This window comes from Lagopus muta, chromosome 3 (assembly GCF_023343835.1).
Source record: "Lagopus muta isolate bLagMut1 chromosome 3, bLagMut1 primary, whole genome shotgun sequence".
In the NCBI taxonomy this organism is placed as follows: domain Eukaryota; kingdom Metazoa; phylum Chordata; class Aves; order Galliformes; family Phasianidae; genus Lagopus; species Lagopus muta.
Genome location: NC_064435.1, coordinates 56,505,811 through 56,518,109, shown reverse-complemented (window position 1 = coordinate 56,518,109; position 12,299 = coordinate 56,505,811). Strand labels below are relative to the sequence as shown.

General features: G+C 39.0%; 1 long non-coding RNA gene across 4 annotated transcripts in view; it reads left to right on the top strand.

The window, feature by feature from the left end:
* The first annotated feature begins 2,895 nt into the window (after positions 1-2,895).
* The window catches only part of LOC125690677 (uncharacterized), a 98,670-nt gene continuing 89,266 nt past the window's right edge, over positions 2,896-12,299 (top strand). For all 4 annotated transcript variants that reach the window (XR_007375731.1, XR_007375730.1, XR_007375732.1 and 1 more), the window contains exon 1: positions 2,896-2,923. This is a non-coding gene — a long non-coding RNA (uncharacterized LOC125690677). The remainder of the gene's footprint in view (positions 2,924-12,299) is intronic.

The following is a 12,299-nucleotide window of genomic DNA, read 5'->3' as shown; positions in this document are numbered from 1 at the left end:
TTCAAATGCTGTTTTTTATACACGCAAAGCTGGAAAAAGCACTGGAGTCTGTGGTATATACACTGAGTTGTAATTTTCCATTTTCTGCTGGTGGCATTTGAAGGCTTTGAATTGATCACAGTAGTAGATATTTCTTCATGGGAAAGTAGAACAACATCCTTGTAGACCCAGTTGAATATCTTTAGTGCACAGAACTGTTTTGAGTATATATATATATATTTATAAACAGCTGTTAATCACAATGACTGTTATTAGTACAATTTTTGTTTTCTTCAGTATGTGAATGCAGTGTATCTTCCTCTGTATCCTTCATAATCTTTTCCCCACCCTACGTAAATATTGTGTTTTTGCTTCTTGGAAGGTTTTAGCTCTGAAGAAGCTGCATTTAGCAAGTTACCTCCAAGAGAATAGTGGATATATTGTTGTATTTTGCACTGAATGTTGATAATTTCTCGTTTTACTCTTTCTTTGCAGTCTGTCTGTGTTCTGGGATATATGGGTGGAAAGCATGCCCAGAATGCCTATATTGCTGGCATCTGAGTATTCTCAAAAGTGGTTATAATCTGTCATTTTGTTGCCTCGTTGGTGGCTTATGACATCCTGATGTAGGAGGATTGATTATTCAGCATTTTTAAGAGGGAATGATTTTTCAAAAATCCTTTATGGTTCTGATAGTATTGCCCCACTCCCATATCACTCTGAATCCTACAAAGGCTTTGATGTGTTTTGGTTTTTTTGTTAAATATCTTGCTTTGTATCAGCAGTGAAGGTTTGCTTGAAGATGACTTTTCCCTGTTTAGCAAGGCAAAAAACATTGTCAATTCAGTGCAAAGCAGAATTCTAGTCTTAAACTGCTGTTCTAATTCTAGGAGTTATGATTTCTGAGCAGATTTATTATTTGTGACAAGATTTTTTCTGTCTATAATTCTTAATTATGATAATTAACAAAATAGAAAAACTTGCATATAAAATGAGTAAGGTGGCACTGATCATCATTAGTTGGGATAATGTAGATTATACTGATTAGTGCAAAAATGATTTCTGTTTCAGTTCACTGGGGAGAATGAAGAATTGCATAAATGTACTAATGTTATGTATACTAAATTATCCCTCAGATTTTAGCTACAGCTATGATTTATTCCATTCATAGAATAAGCACTTCATACAACTGCCTGTATATGTTCTATTTGTTCTCTTTCCAAATGCTTCTGAAAGAATTTGGAGGCATGTAGCTGGACTGAAAATTCTCTGGACTCCAAGTATGTGAAAAACGGTCCATGTGTTTATTATGAGCCTAGAGAAGAAAGAAAATTGCTGTGACAATGCCTGTAGTGTGCTCTTCTGCTCCTTGCCCTCTTTCCTCAGCCTTCTATGCATTTCTCTTCTAGTAGCACTGAGACTCCCATACTCCCACCTCTCTCGGGTAGAGAGCATCTCTCAGTTTTTTTCTTGGTTGTTTTCCTGTTTTATTGGATAGCAATTTCAGTTAAAATATGTAATATTTTTCAAAATATGGAATACTGCTTCATTCCTTGTGGTTTGCTATCAAGTTTTCTGTCTCTGGTTTGGTGGTTCTCCTATGCTTCTTCTATGCTATCTCAATAAGGCCTTTGACACAGTACTCCACAACATCCTTCTCTCCAAATTGGAAAAGTATGGATTTGATGGGTGGACTGTTCAATGGATGAGGAACTGGCTGCAGGATTGAATTTAGAGAGTGGTGGTCAGTGACTCAACGTCTGGATGGAAATCAGCAATGAGTGGGGTCCCACAGAGGTCAGTTCTGGGACTGATACTCTTTAATATCTTCATCGGTGACACTGAGAGTGGGCTCAAGTGCACCATCAGCAAGTTTGCTGATGACACTAAGCTGTGGGGTACAGTTAACACATCTGAGGTATGGGATGCCATCCAGGGAGACCTAGACAGGCTTGAGTAGTGGGCCCAGGTGAACCTCATGATGTCCAACAAAGCCAACTCTAAGGTCTTGCACATGGGTTGCAGCAAGCCCCACTACTGATATAAGCTGGGAGATGAAAGAATTGAGCTCAGCCCTGCTGAAAAAGACCCAGAGGTGATGGTGAATGGGAAGCTGGACTGGAGCCAGCAGTATGCTCTCACAGCCCAGCCAACCATATTCTGGGCTGCATCAAATAAGCGTGGCCAGGAGATGGAGGGAGGTGATGTAGACCTGTTGGAGTGCATCCAGAAGGGAGCCACAAACAGTCCAAGGGATGGAACATCTTTCCTACAAAGACAGGCTGTGAAAGCTGGGGCAGCTCAGCCTGGAGAAGAGAAAGCTCTGAGGTGACCTAGCAGTGCATGTCCCTGTTCATTGCAGGGCAGTTGGACTAGATGACTTTTAAAGGTCCTTTCCAACTTTAAAGATTTGATGATTCTTCCCCAGTTTTCTTTTGTTGCCTTACAGATGACTTTTTTGTTTCAGATCTTTCTTTCACAGTCACTTTTCACTGAAATTTGAATTTTTTTTCCCTCCATGATTTCCTCTTATTAAAAAAAAAAAAAAAAAAAAAAAAAGACTCTGAATTTAAAAGTGTATAAATAGCTTGACAGGTTTTGACAGAACTGGAATATTATTCCAGTTGTGTGGTTTCCGTAGGGTTAAGAAATCAATTATTTTGCTGCTATTTCTTCTGTTCTTTTTCGTTTATTTAGAGGCCTGTCTATTTCTAAATTTCCAGATTGTAGCAGAAATGCTAAGTCACGGCCAGAATTAGTGATTGATCACCTGGTGGGAAAGTGGGGCCAACCCAGGGGAGCTCAGGTGCATGCAATGCAGCTGAGTGACTGGAAAGGGTGGAGACAGGATCTGTCTCTGGCACAAGGAATACTCATTTAAGGGTTGGCAGTGGAGGTAAGGGTATGTTGCTTGAGATCCCTGTGTACTTGAGTCCTTCCAAGGGTAAGTTGTTTTGGGTTTTTTTTTTTTGCCCTTTGTTTCTGTGTCCACTGCTTCTGTGGACTTATTCTCACTTGCTGTAGGCTAGGACTTTATTACCCTGTTATTATTGTTCCACTTTCTATTGCATTATACTGTCACCCAGATTAAGATGGATATTTAAGATTTTATGTAAGATATTTCTGTTTGTGAGTAGAATGATGTTGCAGGCAACGCCGAAGTTTTATGTTTATTTCTGTCTACTTATAATAGATGCTTCCATGAAGTTTCTGTGTGAGGTAAATGTACGTTCATGTTTTTTCCTAGAAATCTGAGCTCTAGTAATTTATCTTAGGTACATCATGAGATGCAGCTGGATGTCTACATATTTAGTAGTACAAAATATGTCAATTTTTTTTCCTTCCTTTATGTGTCTGCTCTCTTTTTGACTACAAACTCTAAGTATTTAGGAGCAAGAAGCTTCACAGCTGAACTGCACAATGTGTGGACTCTTCTGTTTTTATTTTTGCATTTACCATTTGCTAGTTTCATTTAATTGTCTTTGTTGTGCTGGAGAGACTGCATCCATTCTACTTGCAATTTTTAAGACATCTGTAAGACAGCCCTCAAAAGACAGCATTTGACTTTGTTTATTGTGCGTCAGAAATAGGTTCAAAATTATAACAAAACTCTAAATGCAGTGTTTTCAGTTGATCAATTGATTCAGGACTCATAACAATATATTGAAAATATTTCTTGCTTTACATTAAGTACACCAAGTCAGCAATGTGTCTTTGTGACAGAGCAGGCTGAACCACGTAATGGATTGTACTGGCAATCCACTCCTCATTTTGAGTTCTCTTTGGAACTCCTTCCTATTGATGCTTCTGTTTACTCTCTCAATTCAAGATAATATGGCTAACTTTTTTTTTTTTTTAATATAGCTATTTATACTTTGTTTGAAATTGCTTACAAATATATGGGGACTGCAAGGTATTTCTGTTCCACTGAATGAAAGAACAAATGGCTGATTTTGTCTCTTAATGTTTAATGATTCTGTAATTATTTACTGTCAGCTTTATTTGACCTCTGGGGGCTGCTTGTTCGGCACTACTTGACTTACAGCTGTGTGCGTTCACAAATTCTTCTGAGGAGGCTTCACTGCAAACCTCTTGGAGGACTGGATCGACTGGATCTTCTTTGCCCACCTGTCACTGAATTTGCAAACTGATGAGGTGTGATTTCCCTTGACCAAAGCTGATTCGTCTTTGAGTCATGCTGACTAATGTGCTTATAATACTGTTCTGAAGAAACATGTATGTTGGGTTCTGTTGTCTGTAGTTCCTGAATCTCACCTGGAAGATTTTTAAAATGTAGTGGCATGTTTTCAATCTTCTTTACTTCTGGTAGAGTGTCATTTTGACATGGATTGAGAGTTTGAGGACTAGATGCTGCAATTGTTGCTTCTTATGTCCTTGGGTAGCAAAGGGATGGTGGTACACTGTGAGTGGAACAGGGAATTAGTGCTTGTGTACTCCTGCTTGCCTGGGGAAAGAAAACTTTCTCTTCCCATGAACAAATACAGAATTGCTTTTTAACATTTCATTAAGTTAATTCATGATTGCTCAGTGAAAAAATACCTCCTGAAGTTTACATAATCCTTTTGAGTGTGTGCTCACTTCTGATGTTTCTCAGCTACAAACTGAATTAGGTCAGGTTACTCAAGCTGTCCCCCTTTCCTGACGTCCCCTTCCCTGTCCTGATTTTTGTGTTCAAGGAAAAAAATCAAACACTGTGCTCTCCCAAGAAAACACTAAGGTTTATTTAGGAAACTGGGAAGAAATTTTCTTTTTTAAAAGGGGGAAAGTATTGGACTGAGGCCTTCACACAGAATTCCTAGTTTCAATAAATGATTGTTCAAATGACATACTGTAATTGTTTTTTAAGTATTAATTTGCTTGCAATCTTGCAGTGTATGGCAAAATGATTTTTCCTTGCTTTTTTGGGAAGATCCATGTTTATTAAGAAATGGCAAAATTTTCCAGATCAGTTTGAAAAACAGGTGATTGAGCACCTGGTGGGAAGGCAGGGTCAACCTAGGGGAGCTCAGGTGCATGCAATGCAGCAATCCAAGATCCACCCCTTCCCAGCCCTCATTTAAGGGTTGGCAGTGGAGGTGAGGGTATCTTGCTGGAGATCCATGCTTAACTTAGGCCTTCCAAAGGAAAGTAGATTTTCTTCATTTGTGTCCACAGCTGCTGTGTTTGGGTTTGTCCTCATTTGCTGCTGCCAAAGTCTTTGCCACCTTGCTGTTATCACTGTACTTTCTATTGCATTATAGCATTACAGGAGGCAAGTAGTATTACACTCCTTTACAAGTTAAGGAGAACTTACATAAATCTGACCTGCTAAACTGTGCCCTTACTAAACTGCAAATAGAAAGTTGGATTTTAGACCTGTAAATGGAACAGCATTTTCTTTTTTTTGCAGCACAAAATATTTGTGTGGCAAATCCATTTTAATCTTAAGAAACGGGAGAGAAGGTGATGAGCTGGGAGGCACCTACAGAGAAGCTGGTAAAAACTGCTGGTAATTTAAAACATGAATGGAAAGAGTATGTAGGATAGCTTGTGTGCTGTGGCAGTACTGGTGAAATTACACTTCCTGTCAAATCATCCCAGCTGGAAATAGCCTGCAGAAAATTGCTGCTTCTTTCAATGGCTATATTCTTTCTTTTAAAAGAAGATTATTAAAATAAAAAAAAAAAAGAGGCTTGGCTGTTTTGAAAGTGAATGCTCCTGTATTTTCAAAAGTGTTCACTTAGGAAGTAACTGCTGTGGCTCAGCAGGCAACTCGGATTGTCTACTGGAGCTAAATGCAAAACAATCAATTAATGGACTTGTGTACGCTCAGTCATTACCTCCCACAGCCCTCGTAAAATACTCACTGTTATGGCAGTGATTATTTTGAACTCATTTCTGATAGGCTTAGAGTCCTTGATCACTGTTCAAGTGCAAAAGAACTGTGTGAGTGAGGATATGTATGCAGATTGACAATACAGCTCTGAGGTTGGCTTTGACTTCTGAGGTAGGAGATCACAGAAACACCACTTACAGTGCTGTAGTTGAGGTTCTGTTTACAGCTCTCATTAATAAAGCTCACCTTTAAAAAGGCAGAACTTGGCTTGAGAGCCTTGTTTTGGGCTAAACTGTGCCCTGTATACCTGATCGTAGAGCTCTTAAGTACATATTTTATGGTGGCTTGAACGGTATCAATGCATTGCCACAGCAAACTCTCTGAGCAACTTTGTCCTCTCTGTTATAATAAACATAGCACAGTGGTTAAAGTGCAACTCTATGTCTTAAGAAATGGCAGCAAATGGCACAGTATTTATTCCAGAGAAAATAACACTTTCTGGTAATAAGTGATGTGAATTTAAATGCAGAAGGGCTTTGAGAAATATTTCTTTTATTTTTATTTTTTCCCCTCCACTCAGCAGCAGTTAAAAGAAGGAGTTTTGGAGGAGCATAAGGCGAGAGTAAGCTTGTGATGATTATTTTACAGAACATTCTCCTACCTGCTAGCCATTGTGGCTTTGAGACTTCTGAAGCTGAATTTGCTTTCTATTCATTTAATGGAACATCTTACCAGAAAAGAGTCTGCAGATGATCTACTGTCATTGTGACTTCTCCTGATGCAGTGCAGTCTGAGAGTAGTTCCTTCAGCAGTGCTTCCAACCACCTCTGCTGCTAGGACTGAATAGATTCCATCAGATATTAAAGCCCCTCTTGTAAGCTCTCTGGTGTCACTGCATGTAAAATGGAAGGAGATAAACGTGTTGGAAAGCATCTTTCTAGTGAAGCAAAAACATGTGGTATGTGTAGCATGGTATAGTATCCTGCTTATAGTCTGTAATTCTTGATTAGAATGGTGATGCTGTGCATTTGCAAAGGGGGCAAAGCTAAAATGTTAAATGTACCTTAAACGTGTATTTTTCAGAGAGAATAGCTTCTTTTTATTTACTGGACTTAACTCTGTTTTTAGAAGAAAAGAATTACAAAAATATAGGAAGATGAACAGGTACATGAACTTCTATTATTGGTACTCAGGTCTATTATTTACTAAGTAATAAGTGATATTAATATGTTGAGTACTACAGTTTTTTGCTCTTTGCCTTATGGAGATTATAAACTGAAAATAATGGTGATAAACTAACAATCTGATCTTGGAGCACTTGCATGCCCCTATTTAAGCACTCAGATTGTCTGTTGATATTAATGATGCTGCTCATTTTCTGAAGGTATGTGTGCACTTGGTGCTGGTGAAAGTCTTTCTTCTGAGTGTAACCAGGGAAAGGGTTCCTTGTGGGACAACGGATTCAGATCCTGTGTTGTTAGGGTTAAAGAGTGAAATGGAAGCTTTTCTTGCAAAAGGTACAAGTGGAAGGAGAAAGAACTTAAAGTGGTTAGCATTGTCTGAAAGCAGCTGTAGGTCACCTCACTTACAAGTTAGCAGTAAATTCCAATTTTCTCTCTTCTGAGTATATGATTTTCTGAGTCATAAAAACTAGCTGTGAGAAAGGGAAGAAGGAAGCCTGAATAGATACAGGCATGTTGTTTTGAAGTCAGATATGGTTCAACTTAATTAAACTTCGAATCTGATTTTACTGTTCTGCTAGAAACCATATCAGAACAACTAGTGTAAGTTACAGCTGAATAGAATTTCCCTTAAGCTGTCTTCTGTGAGCTCAAGCCAACCGTGCATTTGCTACTCAAGGATTGAACGAATTCTCATTTGCTCGGGTTCTTAACCCAACTGGCAGTTGACCAAATATTGAAGAAGATACAAAGCACTGGTGTGCTTTCTAAGGGTCCAAAAAAAGAGCTCTGAGTAATTTAGTTTTTCAGGTTTTGTTAATTTTATTAGTTATGATTTATACATGCATATTTTCCTTGAATTTGTTTGGATTCAAATAGTTCTGAACCACTCATCAAAGTGAATTCTGGTCAATCTTTGTTTAGGTTCATTTATGTTCTGAAAGTACTTCAACAGAGTTATTATTATTATTATTATTATTATTATTTTTTAGCAAATAAAACCCTACACAGGCTATATAGCTGTCTGTATGCTTACTGATCTGAAGAAGCAATAGCAACAGAAGAGATAGTAAAGTATTTCTTGAGACAGTTCTTAATTATGAAAATATTTTCTAAATTTTTTGATCTTCAGAACATGGTTCAAATACTTCAAAGAAATGTTTTAGTTTGGACAGGGCTGATATTTATCTTTTTTCCCCTGGAAAAAACAGGGGTCAGAGGTACCTGCTTTTTTGCTAATTAAGTTTAAATATGAATTAAGATGAATTGTGTACTTATTTTGTTCCCTGAAATGCGCTTCAGTGAAGATTAAACTTCTAAATTTTGCCTTCTGTTTTTCTTGCCTTGTGAAGAAAAAAATTAATAGTCCTAGAAACTGAAAACTATTAACAGAGATCAGGTATTGGGAAGGGTGACAGTCATGGAATTGCTCAGGTTGGAAGAGACCTTAGAGATTGTGGAGTCCAACCATGACCTAACCACACTACCATAACTCTAACAACTCTGCTAAATGATGTCACTGAGCACCACATCCAAATGGTTTTTAAACACATCCAGAGATGTTGACTCAACCACCTTCCTGAAGAGCCTATTCCAGTGCTTAGCAACGCTTTTAGTAAAGTTGTTTTTCCTGATATCCAACCTAAACCTCCCTGGTGCAACTTGAGGTAATTTCCCCTCATCCTGTCACCAGTGAGAAGAGACCAACCCTGCTTTTTCTACAATCACCTTTCAAGCATTGGAGGAAAGCAGTAAGGTCTTCCTTCAGCCCCCTTTTTCCCCCAGACTGAACAGCCTCAGTTCCCTCAGTCATCTCTCCTCCTAGGGCATATTCTCCAAGACCTTCACCAGCCTGGTTGCCCTTCTGTGAACCTGCTCCAGCATCTCAGTGTCCTTTCTGTGCTAAAGTGCCAAAACTGAATACAAGACAAGGCTTCACCATTGTCGAGAACAGGGGCAGGATGACTTCCTTAGTTCTGCTCACTGCACCGTTCCTGATACAAGCCAGGATGCCAAGGCATTCTTGGCCATCTGGGCACATTACTGTCATGTGTTTCTTCAAGGACTTGCATCTGTCGTTAGCCAGTCCAGATTCTCCATACTGTCTGGGGGAGAAGATGGTTATGTCTAACCTTCCATTCCTGACTTAAGCAAATTTTTCCAGCTGATTTGTTGTTTTTTGCAAGTTTAATTTCTTTTTCTTTCGTGTGGCAGTTGTTCTCAGGGTCCTAATTGTAATGAGTTTGACAATTTTGATTTATAGATGTTGTTTAATACCCTACTACATCATATGGATATTTGGTAACTCTACAACATGATCTCAGTTAAACTCTGTTTATATATTCCTCCAGGGGTAGAAAGAAGACAACAAGGAATCAAACACAGATCAAACATTGTGTGTGACTGCATTACTATTTCTGGAATAGCTAGATGTTCCAGAACATCTTTCCAATGAACACACTGCTGGCTGAAATACAGGTTAAGAAGCTGAACTGGCAACTTGCAGTCAATGCAAAGAGATGAGACAGTAAGCTTCAGAGAATGTGAAGATGATTATGCATCAACTGTGCAGAAAATTTGAGGAAACGTAAAGCAGCTTTTAGTACATTGTCTGTACAGAGTTCAATGTAGTGGATAAACCGTTGACTATTCCTGCAGATTGGATTAAGGATTGTATACATCCAAGTCATCTTTGGCTCACCACGAGAATTAGCACAAAAATCTGTGGAATTAATCTTAAGTCTAATTGTGTATGCTTAATGAAGGGACTTCATTACTCAGAAGTGTATGCTTCATTAAGGGACATACACATGGAAGAATTTCGTTATGGTAAGGGTGATGGAGCACTGGAGCAGGCTGCCTAGAGAGCTTATGATATTCTTCTATGGGGACATTCAAGACCTGTCTGCATGCCTACCTGTGACCTATTTTAGGAAATCTGCTTTGAAAGGGAGTTGGACTCCGTGATCTCTTGAGGTCCCTTCCAACCCCTGCAATTCTAAGATTCTGTGAAGTAGAGCCATACAAAATACAGCAAGCCTAAACTGATAGCTCCGGTATGCTGCAACTGGGTGTATTGGAGCAGCACTGTGAACGTTTATTCTCTGAGCTCTCCTGGTAGATTCTGGTTCTCTGAGAGACTGAAGGAGGGTAAATGCTTTTAGTATTGATTTTTTTTTTTTTTTTTTTTTTTTTTTTTTTTTTTTGGTGGTCTTGTTTTTAGGGCAGTAGTAACCTGATCTGGCATTAGAAATACCTGATTTATTGCAGTAAAGCTTGTTTCGTACCTTACGATATAATTAGTGTGTGATTGTAAACTCATTTAAAATAGGAGTGTTTTTCCTTGTAAAATCTATGAGAAACCAGAACCCTTTCCTGAAGTCTTATGGAGGATTAATTTCCTAAGTAGCATAATCTTGTTGATCCTCTTTGGCACAGGTCCTCTATTATCATGAACAATACCAGGTTTCTTGTGAGAGTATGTATCATTTTAAAGGCTGGAAATACGTTCTATCTTGTTTTTCTTTGTTTTTAAGCCGTTACAGTAGTGTTATTGGTGTTTTTTTATCTGTGGCTGTACAAGACTATGGAGCTGTTTTGATATGTGCTGTTTGTGGGGTGGTTTTGCTTAAGGAAGTATAATTTTTTTTTGGTCAAAATGTTAGCATTCCAGAATATATTTGTAAACTTACAACTGTGTTGCTAAAGTTACATCTGAATCACAAACAATTCTGAAGAATTGAGTTTTCACTTTGACTTCTGAGTTCTGTTTTCATATGAAACCTGTACAAACTCAGTTTTGCCTTGGTGTTTGGAGTCAAGAAAATTCAAGATGTTGTTCAAGCATGTTGATCTGCTATGATTGCCCTTACTGGGCCCCAGATGCGCTCTTCAGCTTCCCAGGGAACACAGAGAGCACCTCAGAGCCGTCTGAGAGCTGCTACTTTTATTTGTGGAGAGATGTTGTGACAAGATTTATTGACCAAGTAGTTTATTGGGAAAATAATCTGCAGCTTTACTCCACAGGAGCTTAGGCTCGTTTGCGTTCAGAACTCCAAAATGCCAACAGTTTTTCCTCTCTGCTCCATGAGTTCTGTGCAGTTAATAGTGCCTGTTGTTTGAATGGTCTCTGGTACTGTTTGTGAAAGCTGAAGGAGTGAGGATAATCAAAATGCCTGCAAATGAGCTGAGCAAAGTCAGGGATCGGAGGACATCACATTTGTTACGGTAGAAATTGAATTCAGAGTTGCCTTTAGAGTCTAAGTAGAGCACTTCTGTGGAGAAGAGCTTATTCAAGTTCAATATGAAATATTTTTCCAGGAAGCTTGTTCTAAAAAAGCTTTAGGTAGAAAATGCTTATGTTATCATTGATATGTAACAACGTGTGCCTAAAATATGTATCTAAGATGGTGAATGTCAAATTACAGAATGGCCTGGGTTGGAAGGGACCTCAAGGATTACAAATTTCCAACCTCCCTGCCAGAGGCAGGGCCTATCCTATACAGGAAATAGGACTTGGGATGGAGTGAGATGTCAGCATTTTGCAATGATCAAGATTGTGTTAATATATAATTTACGGACTTTGGGGCCTTTTAGAACTCGTGGTGGCACTCTGTCACCAGTGGGAGTGAAAAATTTCAACTCTAAAATTTTTTTTCTGGATACTCTTGAATAATCTTATGTACCAGTTACTCTCGGTGACTGTGACAAGAGCAACTGTTATGCCTGTGTCCTATTTGTTTCTCTGCATGTGGTGCTATTCTGATCTTCCTGCAAGGTGCTTGGGCTTCCCTGTTTTATCATTCATGCTATTAGAATGAAAAGCGAGGAAAAGAGTAGTGTCCTGCTATGACAGGTGCAGAACACAAACTGGACAGGGACTGTTTCTTTAAGAGTTATCTATGTGAAGGATGAGGACCTTCTTGCTTTACCAGTCTTCCTGTGAACAGGGATTGCCATGAGTAGAATCAGGGAAAAGGACAAATAGATTGATGCATCTTTGTAGAGACTCTGCAGAGCTGAGAGCTTCACTCTGCCATTCAAAAAGGTGAAAGAAAGGCGGAGTCTGCACTTGGTTAACCAGCAGATCCTAGAATAGAGAAGAGCAGAAGCTCACGATTTCTGACAGCATAAGGACAGTTTGTTCTCCGTCCACTGATATGCAGGTGCCTTGGTGGAACACAAGCAGGTAGAAGTCATGTCTGGAGAAGCATTGGAGGTGGCTGAGCATGAACCATGCGGTAGCACCAAGAAAAAGGGACAAGTGGCTCTCTACTGCAGGGACAGGGACCCTGTTTGTCAGT